Source organism: Accipiter gentilis, chromosome 4 (genome assembly GCF_929443795.1).
Source record: "Accipiter gentilis chromosome 4, bAccGen1.1, whole genome shotgun sequence".
NCBI classification, from domain to species: domain Eukaryota; kingdom Metazoa; phylum Chordata; class Aves; order Accipitriformes; family Accipitridae; genus Astur; species Astur gentilis.
The window spans coordinates 18,715,608-18,734,212 of NC_064883.1; positions in this window are offsets into that span (position 1 = coordinate 18,715,608).

The following is an 18,605-nucleotide window of genomic DNA, read 5'->3' on the forward strand; positions in this document are numbered from 1 at the left end:
GTAGGAAAAGGAAAATATGTTAGTATATTTAGAAAGAAAACTTTTTTTAGTCCCTAACAAAAATAAAAGGGAAGGCTCAAATGCACAACTGCTCATGTTCTGGGGATTTAAATCTGGGGTTTCATGACAAAGCTATTCCAGCAACATCATCTACTGCTTTCGTGTGCCTATCCTAAATGCATCAGTGTATTTTTATTCCAAAGAATTTTCAAGAAACAAGAACAGATCAGCATCTTTACTAAAGGTCAAAGTATTCATAACACCTGTGGGAAAATCAGAGATACAAGAAAAGCGTCAATTTCCACCCATGTTTTATAACAGATTACTCTTTACATCATCTGTTGTGTGTTGGCATTACATTGTTTGTTTACCAGTGATAGAGAGCACAGTGAACACAGTTTTTATATCTCATTAGCAAAATAAGGCACTATCTTTATACTGCATGTGTCCAAATGGAATGATTGCTAGTCTTGTACTGTTCAGAGAGGCCACATCTTTTGTATTTTTAGATTTTGTGTTGTCCTTAGGCATCAAAGCAATAGTTGATTTGTAACAGACTGAAATTAGTAGCTAATCTTAATCATATTCATTTTTGTTACCATTACTTTTAATGTAAGAGCTCCCTTCAAGGCCCTTGTATTTGCAATTAATTCCTGATACCATCACATATTCAAGAATACTTTACTGTATGTACATTTAATACTTTAAACTAACACATATCATAAGCTGTTGGCAGTTTAAGAGATGCCTTCATGAAAACATCTGCATAAAAATTAAAAGGTCAAAGTTTTAGTCTGTTTAAACTTGAGATTTTTTAGTTCTCTGTCCCTTTTCTCAATTTCTTTTTCCTTGTCCAGCTTCTCTTCCTTTGAACTTGATCAACACTTTTCTCAACAGCTATTTCCTCTCCTACATCACCTTCCTTTACAACACGTACTGGAGCTTTACATGAGGACAAAAGGATGAGAGACTGAAGTCTGCCCAGGATCAAAGCCTGGGATATTGGGAATCATAAGAGTTTTCCATATATGATGCAGTGAATGACTGTGTCTGCTTCTTTCACCACTGAATTAAATTCCTTCCTTCCTTTCTGACTCAACACCCTGAAACAACTTTTCTTGCTGTGTCTTTGTCAAAACTCTATCACATCAGCCCAACAGCATGGGCCTGGAGAACAAAACAGCTATTCTTAAATCCTAAGGTACATGAAGAAAACACATGGCCCAGAACACATCACCTTTGGCTCCAAGGAAGCCACAGGAATCATGATCTTCAAAATTAGTCTGGACTATGGAATATTTTTAGTCCGGTCCTTCAATTAAACATAACGACAGAAAGGAAGAAAGGAAGGGAGAAAAACTGGCGACATCAGTTTCCATAAATTACCATACATAAGACATATAGACTTCTTTCTCTATTTTCTGTTAAGATCCTGTTACTATTGTGTTTTGGACAGAGACTATTCATTCTATGTATTCTTTAAAGTACTTAGCACAACGAAGCTTCATCCCTTTTTGGTCCAGGCCATCACTGCTATAAACAGAATTAATGAAAATAGTAAGTGAATATTGCTCAAGAACTTCAAATATGGGTTCATTCTCACAAGTCTATTCTTTACAGCCATTATCTGCAAGTAATTCTTCTCACAAAGGAAAGGTCTTGGTTGAAAACAATTCAGATGTCAATAGTGAAAAATTAATTCATAGCCTATAATTATGGTGATAATGACACCATCAGTAATCATAAATCATCATTATGAATGCATGATCACTGATTATTGCAGCACTGGGCTTTTGCTTAGTACCCAGTAATATTTTAGGAGCTACATGGCAAACTGAAAACATTGGCAAAGTAAACTTTACTGCAATGAGGCTGCTAATTTACAATGTAGTGTTTCTTAAAATATTATGGTTTCTTGTTTATCTGTTTTCCTATTAAAGTATAGTCAAACTGGCTGATTGCAAATAATTTACTCTAAATTATTCAAATGTGATAGCATCATACATTTTAAGATGGAACTAATTACAAGAATGGACTGGAGTCTTCTATAATCTGGAATATTGTTTTTTAATCTAATTCTGCTTCTGAGATAATTACTCAGAATCAATCACTGTCAGGATTATAGTAATAATCAGATTGGAGTAAAAAGCTGTTGATAATATCTCAGAGTCCAATTTCTCCCCATGATAAGGAGATCAAATCAATCCAGCAACTGAGAATTACATTAGGATTATCCTAAATATAGTTTGTATGCATCATTTTACATTTTTCGATCTTGGGTTTATGTTCACTTTATTTGAAATAGATACGTCCACACCAAACTTTAGTATTTTAAAATTAAACCCAATGATCTCAATTCATCTGAATAGTGGCATTCATTGCAAGAACTACAGCTTTCTTTCCGTTTCCAGTACTGATTTATGATTCAAAAAGAAGACAACCAAATGGGTCCTGAATGTTTCTCTTTGAGTCGTGAAAGAACACTAAAAAGAAATTTTTCTGTTAAACCAATGATTTGCTAAGTATGTCCATATATTTGATAATTCCCTCTTACTAAAACTATAACACTTATGTATTTAGTGATTTTCATTAAAAAATTGCACTGACTATTCTGTCTTAAAATGTTATAAAACCCATTCTATTTGGCTTTGAATTTACACAAAAGGGAAGATTTGGACTGTATTTTCCAATGAAAATAAAAATTTAAGTGTATATTTGGAAGTAGTCCAAGCTTTTCAGAGGAAAAAAATAATTAAACTTAGTAAATAACATTGTATTAATGACATCACCTTACTGAAATCAGGCTCCAAAATCAGTTTCACATTTTTTATCTCTACTTTATTGGTAACTACTTGCATTTTTTTACTAGGTTCAGAAGTTATTTCTTCAGCCCCTTTGTGTATTCTTTCAATGATTTTGTATCTTCCATTGCTCTATTCTTATACAAGAAAAAAGTTAGCAATTCACTGCTGCTTTATATACGGTCATGAAAAGTCAAAGATACGTGGGCAATTACAAATCTGCCTGAATATTGCTGGTTTATTTTTTTGACCAGGGACATTACTATTGGCAATTTTGCTGACCTTTACCTAAGCTAATCATTTCACTATATGTTGACTCCTCAGCAGATGTAGCATGACGTTTCCATTCCACATAGAAAGAGGAGATAAGAAAGGGCTGGGAAGAAAAAGAGAAAACAAACAAAATACATAGATATTCCAAGAAAGAGAATGGAGGTAACATATGTGGTAACAGAGAAGAAGCTGATACATGTGAGACAGAAAGATTAATTCTAATAAAATGCAAAAAGATATCTATCTGTCAAGTATATAAGCACAAAAGATACTTTATGTTGTGCCAATATTCACAACCCTCTATACAGTTGCTAGTAGGTGTGGTAGCCCCATTATGCACTTTGAAATTTTGTAAGGCATCTGCCTCCCTTGTATGAATTTAAACACTTTGAAAATCCTGTCTAATATCTTAATATACTTCTGAAAATTTTATCATCAGGAAGTCATGGAAAATTGCAAAATTATTTGCACCGTATGCCAGCCCTACATTCTATAAAATTCTGCTGCCTGATTTCCATCCACTTAGTATATTTTAAATCTGAATTTTAACATTTTTTCATAAAGGATTTTATCAACCTAATTAAAAATATAAATTAAAATCACTTAATCAAAAGAAAGCATCATATTTCTGTCAAACAAAATATCTGATTCATCCTAAAGTGACCCTTTCCATTTATATTGTCCAGAAAAAATGTTGCACGCTTGATAGTACCTACAATTTACTTCCCCCAGACATGCCAGCAAAAAATACATGTAAAGGCATATGTAAATGAATACATAAATATTACTATTATTATTAGCCTAACTTTAATTTATATATAGTAAGATTTTGGAGTAATACCTATACCACTGTATGACATTCTTATACTGTTAAAGAACATTAAAGTGGAAATAAATTGCATTACATTCACCTCATTTTGATGCTGCGTTATATGGGCAGAGACATATAAAGGGAGAAATAGGGCTTCAATATAAAGAGATCTGGACTTTCAATATCTACCTAGTTATAAACCCTAGACCTATTTGAAAGTCTGAGATGATGGAAAGTGAGAAGATAGAATAACTTAGACAAAAGTTGTTAGAATTTAAGCTTTCTAGCTTGTCTTCTGGCATTCATTAATTATTAGATCATATCACATTTATGAGAGAAATTTCATATCCGTATAAAACCATTATACATCTTTTCTCAAGGCAAGAAGACTTTCACAGACAGAAGGCTCAATGAATACACAAATGGCAGATAAATTCTTAGAGTTCTTTTAAAATTATGTTTCTAAAAATGGCAAATGTAAAGCCTCCAGAATTAAGTGGGAAAATATTATGAGGCTGAAGGCCAGTATTTACATTATGGACAATACTCAAACTGCCTGAAAGGAAGTGTCTTTGACTTCACAATTTCTTTGATGGCTAGCACAAGACATATGCAAACAAAATTCCCAGCTGAAATCAATGAGAGTTTTGTAATAGACCTCATGAGAGCAACGAGAAGCTGCGATGTTTCTCTCACCTTTTTTTCAAAATGGGAAGTACTCATTTTTCTCCTCCACTTCGTAAACAAGGATTACTGGTAAAGGTCCCCTAACACATGCAATTTACTTCTCAGGCAGACTATAACCAGAACTTTTCCCCTGCACCCCGTGTCAGATCTGGCTGGCATGAGCCACACTCTGCAAGGACACAAGCAGAACCACAGGACCCAGGCACTTGTCCTGCTGCAATCACGGCATCAGTAATTCTGAGTGCCACAGCTCTGGCAGCTATTCAAACAATTATTTCAAAAGACTTGTGGTTTTTTTCAATAAAAGGTCATGTTGTGATCTTCCGGAACCAGAAATCAGACTTCAGGAAGATTACTCGTATACATGAAGTATTCAGACAGGAGTTTAAAGCCTTCAAAATTGAGCAGACGATTGAACAAAAATCAACAACACACAATGTGTGTGAGTGGTTAGTAATACTGAGGTAGCACGTGAAAGAGAAATATATTCCTTTCATCCTGTAGTACTAACACCCTGTTACTCTACTGTACCCACTCAAGGTGTAGGCCACCTAAAGCCATTGGAACATAGAAGTTTTTGATGACACCATAACAATGAATTGTGGCACCTAGTTTCACATGCTTTCTGCAAGTGTAAACCGACGCTTTAACTCATGGTCATGGCATCTTGACCTGCCTACCTTCCCCCATTAACAGCACCAGGGAGTCTTCAGCAGGACATATGCAGCCTAGTTGTGTCAGCATCTGTTGTGGCTGTATACCACGGTCTGAGCCCTGATCCAACCAGCATTTTTCAGCTGGAGTGGAACCACATTCCCTGAAAATACAACTCCCTAGGTAGCTGGGAATCACCTTGACGGTGACTGCAGTCTCCCTGAGTCTGCTATAAAGCAGCAAGCTATCAGGAGACTGAGTGTGCCACCTTATACTGCCTCATCACTGGCCTCTTACAAACCAGAAAATGGAAGGAGGACAAAGAATGATCAGAGCCTGGTTTAACCCAGTTTCCTGTCCCGGGAGGTTCACTGAAGCATACCTGGGGAGGCAGAGAGGCCACAGTGCTGCTTGGCTCAGTGGGTCTAATTGCCTGCTCCAGGGAGTAAGGCTGAAACGGTAAGACAAAAGTTACTCAATTCCCACATGCAAACTTTAAGTGCCATCATCTTGTGCCTTAATTCTCAGAAAATCACCATTGCTACTGAGCACAACCAGAAATTCATCACATATTTAAAGCAACACCATCCAAAATGCTAGTTTCTAAGTTAAAAGATGTTTCTGTGTTGTTTTTTTTAAACATGGCACTCTAGCCATTTTTTATATCTCAGATGACACTGGAGAGGTTTTATATCAGTTCAAGTGAAATAAACAACTCTCTGATGACACTGTAGGTATGAAATATAGCTTTACCCTATTAAGCCAGAGTGAAGTTGGAGCTATATCCAAACTAGGTGCATTTTGAAGATAACAGGATGATGTATATCAAATATGTATATGGATATATATTCTGAGAATTTACCAAGTAGATATTAATGAGACATATATTCCTCCTCTCCTTGCTTTTAAAAATGTTATGTATGCCCTCCAAGTTACAGTAAACACTGTAGTTATCTAACTATGATGACTATTGCCCCACAAATCATAGCCCAGGGCCCAGTTTCTGCCCAGGGCCCAGTTTCTGCAGTAGGTAGCACTTAATCAGGCAGCTGCTTTTGCTGACATCACATGTTGCCCATAATGTGCAGGTTACACATGGCTAAGTACAAATTACAAAGACAGGAGGGAAAGAACTGGCTCCACAGTCACTGTTCCCTTAGAGCATTCATTTACTCCTTGAGTAGCAGAGCAGGTCAAACAGTTTCTCACAAACAATTTGGTGTAGTTGTCTCCCCAAATTGGGATAAAATAAATAAAAATGGCAAACTGCTCCCCCTACAAATACTCAAAAATACATTCACTTCAAACAAATGCTGCTTCAGTAAGGCTCCAACATTGTCCTTGAGTTCACCTTTTCATTTTCTGTTATACTGTAGCTGACATTAGAAAAGAATTCACAGTAGAAATGTCGTATAATAAGCAAATATAATTGCCCCAGCCACATCAAAAAACATTTTAATTATTCTCTGGAAAAAGGGCAATGAAATTGATGCAGAGGTGTTGATTTTATTGAATGCATGAACCTTTTCCCAATGTAAAATTTTTCCAGTAGAGGACTTTCTGCGAGTTGTTAAAAAACAATTCCCTGGAAACAAAAGTACAACTAGCTGTGTAGCTACTCCTAATCCAGGGTGAGGGTTGTATTTCAAATCCTGGTGACATGGTCCTAACTTACTGCAGGTTAAAATGGGAATTATTCCTCAGAACTGACAATTTTAAAATGTCAGCAGCTCTGTCATTTATATATATATTTTCATTTGCTTTTTTGTATCGATAACAATGAACACAAATAACTTTCTGAACACTGGGAGCGCTGGATGGCTGGAGTGGATAAAAGAACTTTGCAACAGGTCAACACTGCACATGCAGCACAGTGCGCAAGGGGCTGCACCCCTAAGGCAGTATTCAGAAGAACCAGTAAGTATATACAGCCAAGATGTGTTTTCACACTGTCACATCTCAGGGAAAAAAACCCTCTGAGATGATTATTAACTTGAGCACAGGATTGCTGCTTGTGGGTCCAGGCTGGCTGGCACGTTGATTCCAAAGCAAGGGTGCCTCTGCTCTTCACTCATTAGAATTCTTTTTTCTGGGGTCTGCATGGTCATGGTATCCTCGGCCAAGTAGTTTTTCTTTGATTTTGGATACCTGAGTGGTTGCTACCCAGGAACCCAAAAGCCAGTCAGACTTGGCAGTCTGCACATCTGTGATTGACACTTTCTTACTTTAATCTTCTGCATGTAGGAATGAAACCAACTTTTAAAAGACGCACTAGGCTCTGAACGCAGTAGACCATCTGTGTAAGCCACAAGAGCTGCCAACAACAGAGTACCCCTCCTGTGCTCTGTCTTTTAAATAGGCTCCTTGGGGAATAGCAGCTGAGATTCACAGTGTCTCAAAGCAATCTAAGAGTCAAGGAAATGGGATGCCCAATGGTGTGATGGCAAATCCCTCAGGCTTTGGTGTTAGGTAGGATGGAGATGATGATGACGGTGACAGTACACTAATGAGGACAATGATGCTGTAGGCTGGGTAAGTTACCTAGAATTCCTTAATTAGAGATGTCCAAAGCATATAACTAGCTTGTCTTGTCTAATTTACTTTCCGATAGTTCATATGTGGGTATTTACTTTATCCATCTAAGACGTTTTGTCCCTAACCTTAGCTAGACTCTTGAAAATCCATGTTAACTTTAATCTTCACTCAAAATTATTTCATGTCCATGTTTTCTACCAGCTTGGCCTTTCCTTCTCACAAAAAAAATTTACATAACATTTGCAAGTTAAACTAAAATGATTTTCAGCTTTTAGTCAATTTGTGAAGTGTAAAACTCTTCTTTTTAAAGAAAACATTCTTTGGACCTCATGAATGTCTGAGCCTGAGAAAACATGTGTTGCATTTGTAACATACCAAGTTTACAGTTTTTTATGGATGGCATGTAAAACTGAGAGAAGTCCAGGAGTTCTGACGGAATTTTACTGAGAAAACAGAAAACTCAAATTTAAATTAGCAGATGTTATTCTAAGTGTATCAAAGCCAAATAAAATGTTTGCATGGACCCCTGCAAAGCAAAACTGCCAAGCTTCACATTATTTCAAGGCAATACAGTTTGCTGTAAAGACAACCACAGTTAATACTTCTAGATTTCCAAAACTTATATTACCATATGTTCAAAGATAAATTCATTCTCTCAAAATAGCTTTATAGTTTCAAAGGACATGGAAACATATTTTTCCACTAAGTAATGGCAAAATTATACTGTTTCTACCAGATGAAAGAAAACATTGTATTTTGAGGCACAGAAGAAGAAAACACAAAGGCCCAGCAAAGAAGCCTACATGAACCTGTTTGTGTTTCTATATTTTTTTTTCTCAATGACACTCCAGATCTCAGTGTCACTGTGGTACCATTAGAAAAACTCTCATTTGCATCAGTGAAAACAAGAAAAGGCTCCTTTTGTTAGCAAACACTGAACCGATTCTCAGTGCAAGTATGATAGGCAATATTGTGACTATTTACCACTTTCTGCTCAGAGGTTGTTTTCTTTATTGATAGGATATAGCCTTGCATATTATTGCAAGGGGTTTTGTCATGATTAAGATTTGTGTGAAAGCCTTTTATTTAGCACCGTCAGCTCTAATAGGGGAAATGACTGATCAGCACATCTGACAGAAGACTCTTGTTTGAAATTGCATTGTACCAAAGTGTCAGGTTCAAACACTATGACAACCCTTTCTCTCATGCACCGAATTGCAAATAAGGACTCACCATGATTATGCAAGTGTAGTCTAATTTGTATGTTTAAACAGAAGTATTAAGCTAATATTGTTTTCACATTCCAAGTACATGCACAGCAAGACACCATGATACAAATTAAGGTCCCAGACCTGGAATGAGTTCAGTAATGGTGAACCTCTCTGATTTGTATTACGTCCTCATGAATCCCCTGATCAGAATTCATTGTTCAATCAGTAGTTTAACAGACCCCTATTGTTTCTTCCTCTTTGTTCTTGGGGACAATTTTATTCTTAGGTTAAGTGCTATGTCTGCTCCCTTCCTTCTTTGTTATTCCTCAAGAAAACATTCACCATAGCTGAATATCTAAAAATATTGACTTTGTATTTGTGCAGTCTTTTATCTGTGTATTGTCAAAGTATACCTATCGTTCAAAAGTGCAAACTTTGCCAAACAATCAAGATACAAATCAAATAATGTCTGATTTTCAGCAGCAGGACTTAGATGACCTTAGATGCTAATATTCAAAATATGGATACACAAAAACTCCAGTTACCTCTGAATGTTACTCTTGTATTACTTATGTTTCTCCTGATGGTTATATGTCAAAGTGCTTTGGAACTGTCAAGGTGCAGGACTCAAAATAATTCCTCAATGGTACCCACAACCTAGGCATTCCTAACCTATCTCCTCTAATGTATATGTATACCTAGTGTATTGGTTTTGTTTGGCAAGGTTTTGGTAGCGGGGGGGGGTTACAGGGGTGGCTTCTGTAAGAAACTGCTGGAAGCTTCCCCTGTGTTCAAGAGAGAGCGAGCCCATATTAGCCGGCTCTGAGACGGACCCGCCGCCGGCCAAGGCCGAGCCAATCAGTGATAGTGGTAACGCCTCTGTGATAACATTTTTAAGAAGGAAAAAGTTGGGACGGAGAGAAACTGCCGCCGGAGTGAGGAGTGAGAACATGTAAGAGAAACAAGCCTGCGGACACCAAGGTCAGTGAAGAAGGAGGGGGAGGAGATGCTCCAGGCGCCGGAGCGAAGATTCCCCTGCAGCCCGTGGTGAAGACCCTGGTGAGGCAGGCTGTCCCCCTGCAGTCCAGGGAGGTCCACGGTGGAGCAGATCTCCACCTGTAGCCCGTGGAGGACCCCACGCCGGAGCAGGTGGGTTCCCGAAGGAGGCTGTGACCCCGTGGGAACCCTGCGCTGGAGCAGGCTCCTGGCAGGACCTGCGGATCTGTGGAGAGAGGAGCCCACGGAGCAGGTTTTCTGGCAGGACTTGTGACCCCGTGGGGGACCCGCGCTGGAGCAGTGTGCTCCTGAAGGACTGCACACCGTGGAATGGACCCATGCTGGAGCAGTTCGTGAAGAACTGCAGCCCGTGGGAATGGCCCACGTTGGAGGAGTTCGTGGAGGACTGTCTCCCGTGGGTGGGACCCCACGCTGGAGCAGGGGAAGAGTGTGATCAGCCCTCGTCCTGAGGAGGTGAAGCGGCAGAAAATAACGTGTGATGACCATAAACCCCATCCCTGTCCCCCTGTGCCGCTGGGGGGGCTTGGTGGTGAAATCCGGGAGGGTAGTTGTGCCCGGGAAGAAGGGAGGGGTGGTGGGAAGGTGTTCTGAGATTTCGTTTTACTTCTCATTACCTTGCTCTGGTTGATTTGTAATAAATTGAGTATGTTTTGCAAATTGAGTCTGTTTTGCCCGTGACGGTAATAGTGAATGATCTCTCCTGTCCTTATCTCGACCCGCGAGCCTTTTGTTATATTTTCTCTCCCCTATCCAGCTGAGGATGGGGGAGTGATAGAATGGCTTTGGTGGGCACCTGGTGTTCAGCCAGGGTCAACCCATCACACCTAGGTATCTTGTTCATTGCATGATCATCTCAACTTTGTCCTATATAGCTTACTTACCATGCTACCTTTTTAATCTCTTTTCAATTTGTGGATCTAAAAATTCTCCTTTGGATCTCTGGCACTTATAAATTGCCAGTACTCTGGCAATTACAAATGCAATTCACTACTGGAATGGATACTGCTACTTTTTTGTAGTTGCCTCCCATGGTGTTCATTTGGGTTGTTTGACTTTCTCTGTCTTCCCCTATCAAAAACAATTGTGCAAAAGGATGATCTGACATCACTGCAACAGTTCCCCAAATCCTTCAATTTCTTCTCCCAAGTAAGTACCAGACCATGCTACTCAATATATTTTTTTGTCACTATAGTCAATACTCTCTTTTTTGAAGCTTTATTAACCTGTGTATCTGATTCCCAGTGAAGAATATTATCCCTGTAACAGATGAGGACAGAGGGCAGGCAGCAGCACAGAAGACCATATAAGCAATAAAGGCATTAAAAAAAAAAAAAAAAAAAAAAAAAAGACAATGCATGCAGGTATTCAGACACATCGATATCTTAATTGAATTGTTAATTAGAATTGTAATTTTTTCTTATATCTGCTATTCAGAGATGACATGATGGAACAAATTTTTAGGACAGCTTTGAAAGAGGAACAAGAAATGGCTTCACATGATTTTATCAGGGGTTTTTTTTGTTAAAACAAGTAGTATATTGGGCGGAATAAAAGCATTTTCACTGACAAATGGAAAAAAGCCCCATAAAAAAATATTTGCTTTTTACATCAAAATCATTCCTGTCATATTACAAACACCTTCCATGAACTCACCAGCTTCAAGTTTGGAAGCAATTTAGATTCCTCCATTGCTATGTAAGCCTTTCCAAATCTTCCTTTGTGATTAGAAAAATGATTTCTAAATTCTAGTTTAAATTTATACATTTGTATCCATTTAATTTTCTGTAAGTACTATCCTTCAGTATTTATGCCTTTGCATTTATTTCCTGAATGTATTTATGAAAAATAATCATACCCTTCTCAAATTTTATTTTGCTAGGCTGAAAAAACCAATTCCCTTTAATCTCTTTATATATGGTAAGTCCTCCATTTCCTCTAGTTATACAAGTAGTCCTCCTTTGCTCCTGTTGCAGTCTCAGAGGATTTTGTTAGTTTGTTTTAAACACAGATTGCTTAACACAGTATTACTGTATTCTAAATGCGCTTCTACTAATAGCCTTGTAAAGCTACTATACAGTGCCTGGAGTAACATTTCTCCTGAAAATATCTCACATTATATACTGCAAAACTGCCACCTTTTTCCATGGTTGATGTTTAACCATCATCTTGCTCATTTAGGTTTGTTCTTCTTCTATCACATTAATTTGATGAACCATTTTTGCTTAAAACAAATGTCATGCTATCCATTCCAACATACATGATCTTGTACTTGATCTGATCTATCTCATTGTTGTCACTCCATCCCTTGAAGTTATATGATATGATAGTCTTGTCTTTCCCCAAACTGGTAGTGAGGCTTGGATTGGTATCACCTCTACTTTTCTACATCATCAAGCTCATTAATGAAAGTATTAAACAGAGGTTATAAAAATCCCAGCACCCAAATATAGCTTTGAATATCCTAAATCCAAATCCCTACTACTAAATTAACTGAAATAGTTACTGTTGGATTTGCAAATTCATTTTCCAACTCTTTTAGTATTTTCAAAAGGTGGTTAAATTTTAACGAATTAGTAGTCCAAATGCTGTTTTCATCACAAATTTAGCAGCTTTCATTAGTCAGTGTGCAGTTTCATGAGTACCTACAGCTATCCATATATATATTGGTGTCCAGATAAAAACTGTAAATAAACTACTAATTTACTCTCTGCTTCACAGACTTTCTTTAGCATTATATGCATCCTTGGTATTTGGAATGTGTTGTATAGGCCTCACCTTTTAACTTTTTATTCATGTGGCTGAAAGCTGTCTTATTATTATTATTAATTTTCTTTACAAGGTGAAGAACTCCTCAGCTTTTAGCTATTTCCACTCTATTCCTTAATTCCCTTAGTTTTGAGAATGACCTTTTTTGTTCATCATTCTTTTCCCACTATTTGGCTGTACTTTTCTTCTGAATACCTGTATGAATTGTTTATTCTTTACTCATTATTTATCCTTTTTCAGTTTATTGTTTTCTGTCTGAGATACAAATTCTAGAAAATATTTAGATTCACTTAACTAAAATAAAATAAAGTAAAAAGTAAGTAAATTCTGGGCATCCTCCATGTTCAAATTCTTTGGATCTTCTTCTCAGTAAATCCCATTAACAAGTTTCTTCCATTTCTCAGGCTTTGCTTTTTCCTACAGATCTACTTTTCTATAATTTACATTTTAAGAAATACTGAAGCAGCTCAGGATTGTTCACTCCCAGCCTTTTTTCCATTATCAGTTCTCAGTAAGATCTGTGCCCCCATTAATTCTAAAAAGCTAATTAATTAATTACTTAAAATATGGATCCTCAGTAATGATTTTGTAGAATAATTTTGTACCTGTCTCCACCAAAGATATGGGCCTATGACAAGAAGAAAGAACTGAAAAGAACAAGATGGTAGGGGGAAAAAAAGTGTAAAAGATTTAGAAATGTGGACAGGACACAATGAAAAAAAGGTGAGGGGGGGGGGGGGAGGGGGAGAAGAAGAATTCAGTCTAAAACAATTAGATGGGGACAAAATAACATAAAACATAAATTTTCCAGGCAGAAGGAAACCTAGACAGTCAAGACAGGAGTGATAGTGCAAAGCAATTTAGACAGCAGTATGAAATACAGCAGCAAAAGCAAGCCAATGCAATTTCAGTCTGTCTATGCATTGATACCATGACATAGTGCAGCACTCTATCATCTGGAAAAAGGAAAAGTAACTCGAGAATTTAAGGATGCTTCTATTGTGCACCTGATAGGAGGAAAAGTGATTGTATCTTATACTACAACCACCATAGCATCTCCTTCCTAACTATATCTGGGAAATGGCTGGCTTGGACTACATTCAGTTGTCTAAATGCTGGCTTTGTTGAAATATTCTTTTTAAATGCACAGTGTGGATTCCATGCTGGCTGCAATATTGCTTGCTGTGGTACTCACAACTGGGGAAACTGAAGAAAAATATAGTGCCTAGGTTCAGTGCTTACTAAACTTTCTGTTTGCATTGTTAAAACAAGTCATGAGCACTGCTCCCCCTGGGCCTCTGAATTCAGTCCAGGAAGACATTGTCTACCTCAGACCTACAGACAGTGTAAATACTTTAGCATTAGATCAATCCATTCCAGCCCTGCCATACAAAAGTCAGCCTAATTTCAGTATATTTTTATTAGTGCTCCTTCCTATTTCCTAGTATTCCACAGTGTTATCACCTGTACTGACCTTTGAAAAACAGGATTTCTCCAATACCTCACCACTAGTCAGCCCTACTCAACACAAGTTGTCACCTTGACTGATCAGGTTTTGAAAAGTAAACGCAGTTTCTGTAGAGTTTTAAAGAATTTATTGTTATCATGTAACAGAAAGCTAGTCTTTTTGGTATGCACAAGGCAATGAGGTTTAACACTTTACTGACTACTAAAAAGAGCTGACAGTGCTGAACACAGAATCATTAGTATTCCCTAAGAAAGCAATGTAATGTTGTGTAACCCCAAAATCCTCATCACAGCGTCATCATCTCTTTTCCATCTTCCTCTGAATGACTATTCCTCCTTTGCTGACTGCAGAATCTCTGTCATGGTTTAACCCCAGCCAGCAACTAGGCATCACGCAGCCGCTTGTTCACCCCTCCCCCCCCCCCCCCCCAGTGGGATGGGGAGGAGAATTGGGGAAAAAAAGTAAAAGTAAAACTCATGGGTTGAGATAAGAAAAATCTAATAACCAAAGTAAACTAAAATGCAATACTAACAATAATAATAAAAAATAAAATAATAATAATTGTAATGAGAAAGAATATAACTAACAAAAACCAAACCAAACCAAACCAAAACAAAACAAAAAATAAAACCCAAGAAAAGACAAATTATGTACAATGCAATTGCTCACCATCCACTGATGGATGCCCAAGCAGTGATCCACCCCTCCTGGCCAGCTCCCCCCAGTTTATATACTGAGCAAGACATTCTATGGTGTGGAATATCCCTTTGGCTACTTTGGGTCAGCTGTCCTGGCCGTGCTCCCTCCCAGCTTCTTGTGCACCTGCGCGCTGGCAGAGCGTGGAAACTGAAAAGTCCTTGACTTAGGATAAGCGCTGCTTAGCAGCAACTAAAACATCAGTGCATTATCAACATTATTCTCACACTAAATCCAAAACACACTGTACCAGATACTAAGAAGAAAATTAACTTTATCCCAGCTGAAACCAGGACAATCTCTCAGCATTTTGTTAGCTGAACCACCTAAGACAGCAAATATGGCAAACACAGAGTGACTTTGTAGCAGAGCACTAATACCATTTATCAGGTATTTGTAAATCATTCTGTAAATACCTGCCACTGGTTTCCTCTCTGCGTTCTCTGTTTCAAGGAGACTCGTGCTTGCAAGGCCATTTCAGTAGGGAAAAGCCTAGAGCTCTGATCCAAGTTACATAGGCAATTTAAATACATTTCAGAGTAGCAAACAGTGAGATACCACGCTGCCCCAACCTCTGCAGTGCTGAACCCTTCTCCATAAGATCTCACTGTGTACTGTATGAGACATGAAATCTTTTACGAAATAGACATGCAAATTGCCATTTGGCTGGGAAACTTTTATGATAGAGCTAGTATACACAGAATCTAGGAAAAAAATATATCTAACATCAACATAGAGTTAGGAGAACTGCTTTGGGTTTCATCATTTAATGGATTCAACTGGCCTTTCTTGAGATCTGAAGAATGTTGAGTTTGGTTTGAATCCTGGATGAGAATGTGAATGGAGCTTTTATTTTAGATAATAGGGATCATAGGACATATCTATTTGTTGCTTCCTATGTGCAAATCCTAAAATAATTCCTGGACCCATATATTTTTACTTTTGGAATGGAGGGCTTTTGTATCAGTCATCTGCCTATGAATTTAGTGTAGTTAAGGCACTATATTTCTCTGTTCTTTACCTCCCTCCCCCATCATTTCTGTCATCAGCAAATTTTAGTCATTTTGCAAAATGTATTTTATTTCAATAACTATCTTCCTCCAGCTATGGCCTACATGTTCAGCCAGATCAGTCTTGAGTGGGATGTCCTGTGAATTCTAATCACTGAAATCTTATTCATACCTACACACAAACTCTGCTTCTAAATTTATATCAAAGTCAATCTTAGGCCCACCTGTTTTAAGGATTAATTTTCAACTGCTGTACTAGAATCTATAGATGTCTGAGTTCACATATTACTGAAGGATTTGATAGACAGAGAGATACAAAGGTTTAGTAACTTAAATTGTCATCTGACCTATACTTGGGTTTTGATTCCCATATCAACTATGTCTATAATCTTTAAAGTAAACATGGATTACAGCAAGCTTGAATGAAAATTGATATTATAGTGCATATTGTCAGTGGAACTATTTCACTAGCTCATTAGATTTTCAAGAAGTCTGACAGCATTAAAGACATCTCTTGTTTGTCTTGATCTAAAGTCAACAGAACTTTACTTTAGAAATTAATATTTATAGCCATTTGTCTAAGTGAAATCATAAACTGAGTAAGATCTTTTTATTGTCCTGTGCTTTGAATCAACTCAATTTATTATACAAGTAGTTTTCATGGAGGTGGTTGCTTTACATTAATCTGTAGAAAAAGTAGTGTTTATCGTGCTAGGAAAATGAATTATTACTGCACAACACATTTCTTGTATTCCTTATATTCCTACACATTGTCATGTGAATTTGGGTAGAGATTGTATTTTACCTTCTGTATCTACAAGATACAGATCTCTACAAGATGGAAACAACAAACATTTTCCTGCCTGATAATGAAGTTTGCAAAATTGAATCAATTAAGGCTTCAGGAAACTCTGAGACCTTAATATAAAGCATAGCTTTAAGGGGCAAATGAAAGTGTAAGTATTTTAAGGTACATTTCCTATAGTGAGTGTGATGAAAGAGTGATTATACACTCCTTTTAATGATACAGAGGCAGGAGTCAGAGCCTTGTTCTGTTTTCACTGCCAAATCTTAATGCTACATGAATACCTAATCATTTAGACTGGCCTGCAAGTATTAGACTTGTCCCTCTCCCTCCCACTGCTGCGGAACTTGATGTGTCTTAACATAACCTCTCTGAAGCTTTGCACGTTAAAATGTACTGGTCTGGGGTTTTTTATTTACAAAGAATATTTCAAGCCAACCCAAAGAAGCTGGGTGAGACAAAAACTGTACTACTGTTTTTAGGATAGATTCTGCTACCAAAGAAGTGATGTCATTGATTCTGGTTGGTAGAAATGCCAGAAATAATGTGTATCGTAGATGATTCTGTATATGATTCTTTTGTTCCTAGACTCTTCAGCACCAAAAGGGATTATTCTGGAGAGAACATAGCTATTCACATAAACTGCATTAAACCGTTAGCAATGTAGTAATATGAGTAAAAAGAACAGAAGTCATTACTTTTTAAATATATTTTTTAGTAAAGCTTGTCAAGTCATTAAATTCTCCTCTGTGATTTTTTAATTTTATTTCTAAAGGCTTAAAAGTATTTGGAGATTAAAAAAAAATTTATTAATTTCAGATCTACTTTCCCTCTCCTATAACTGTTAGATGATGATTTGTACTCACTCTTTAAATCAGAGATTATATCTGTAGAAGTCACCCATGATTAAAGCTCCATCATTTTACCATCCTTTTAAGACATGTTTACTGTCTTCAGGTTCTGTGTATTTTTAATATTCCTGTAGTGAAGCAACATATTGCCTTAATTAATATAAGTCACTTAAATTTATGAATCTCTGATTAGAATTTGTCATATGGTGATTAAGGTGTAATAGAAAGATGCAATCATAACTACCAGGAATTCAGCAGTTGTCTCACAGTGAGAATCTCTTGACCTTACAACTCATTTACTCTTTGGCTTGGCCTGGTAATCTTCAGAAGGAAGTGATGTGGAACACATGAGGATTCAGGTCAGAACCTTGTTACAATCAGTGTGAAAGAGCAAAAGATTATTAGGACTCTCAATAAATTATGACTGAAAATTATTTCAAGGGGAAATTGTGCTAGGATGCAAAAGAAGCAAGCAAAAAAATCATTAAATAATATGTATGCCTTCATTCCACTAAAACCATACCAAGCTTGATGTGTATTGACACTACACAAAGTGCCTGCTCAGGAAAAGACTGATTTTCTATGTTGTATTGTAAATATTTCTGTTTTCAAATGCTTCTTCCTATTTGTGTTAAAGGATGTCAAGAAATACATACACAGTTCTATGTGTATGTAGTTTTTTCCTATTTACTCCACTTCGTACACTGATAAAGTCTTCTAGTAACTATATGCAAAAATATTTGTACAATATACAGAGTCAAGGTTGTTTATTTACAAAAAACCAAATCTCTCTCAAAACACCATAAAACTCCCCTCATTCTCACATTCTGATACTGTACTCATTCACAGTCCTCTTTACTGCATAGGAGTATCAATACTTGGAAGTTTGTACACAAATCAGAGGCAGAACAGTATGTCTAAAAAGTTCTTTTCAGTCTAAAATCATAACCAGCAGTATCTGAAGAAACTATGCTCTTTAGCAGGTTGTAGTTGGGTGGTTTTGCTTTCCGTATGTTTGCT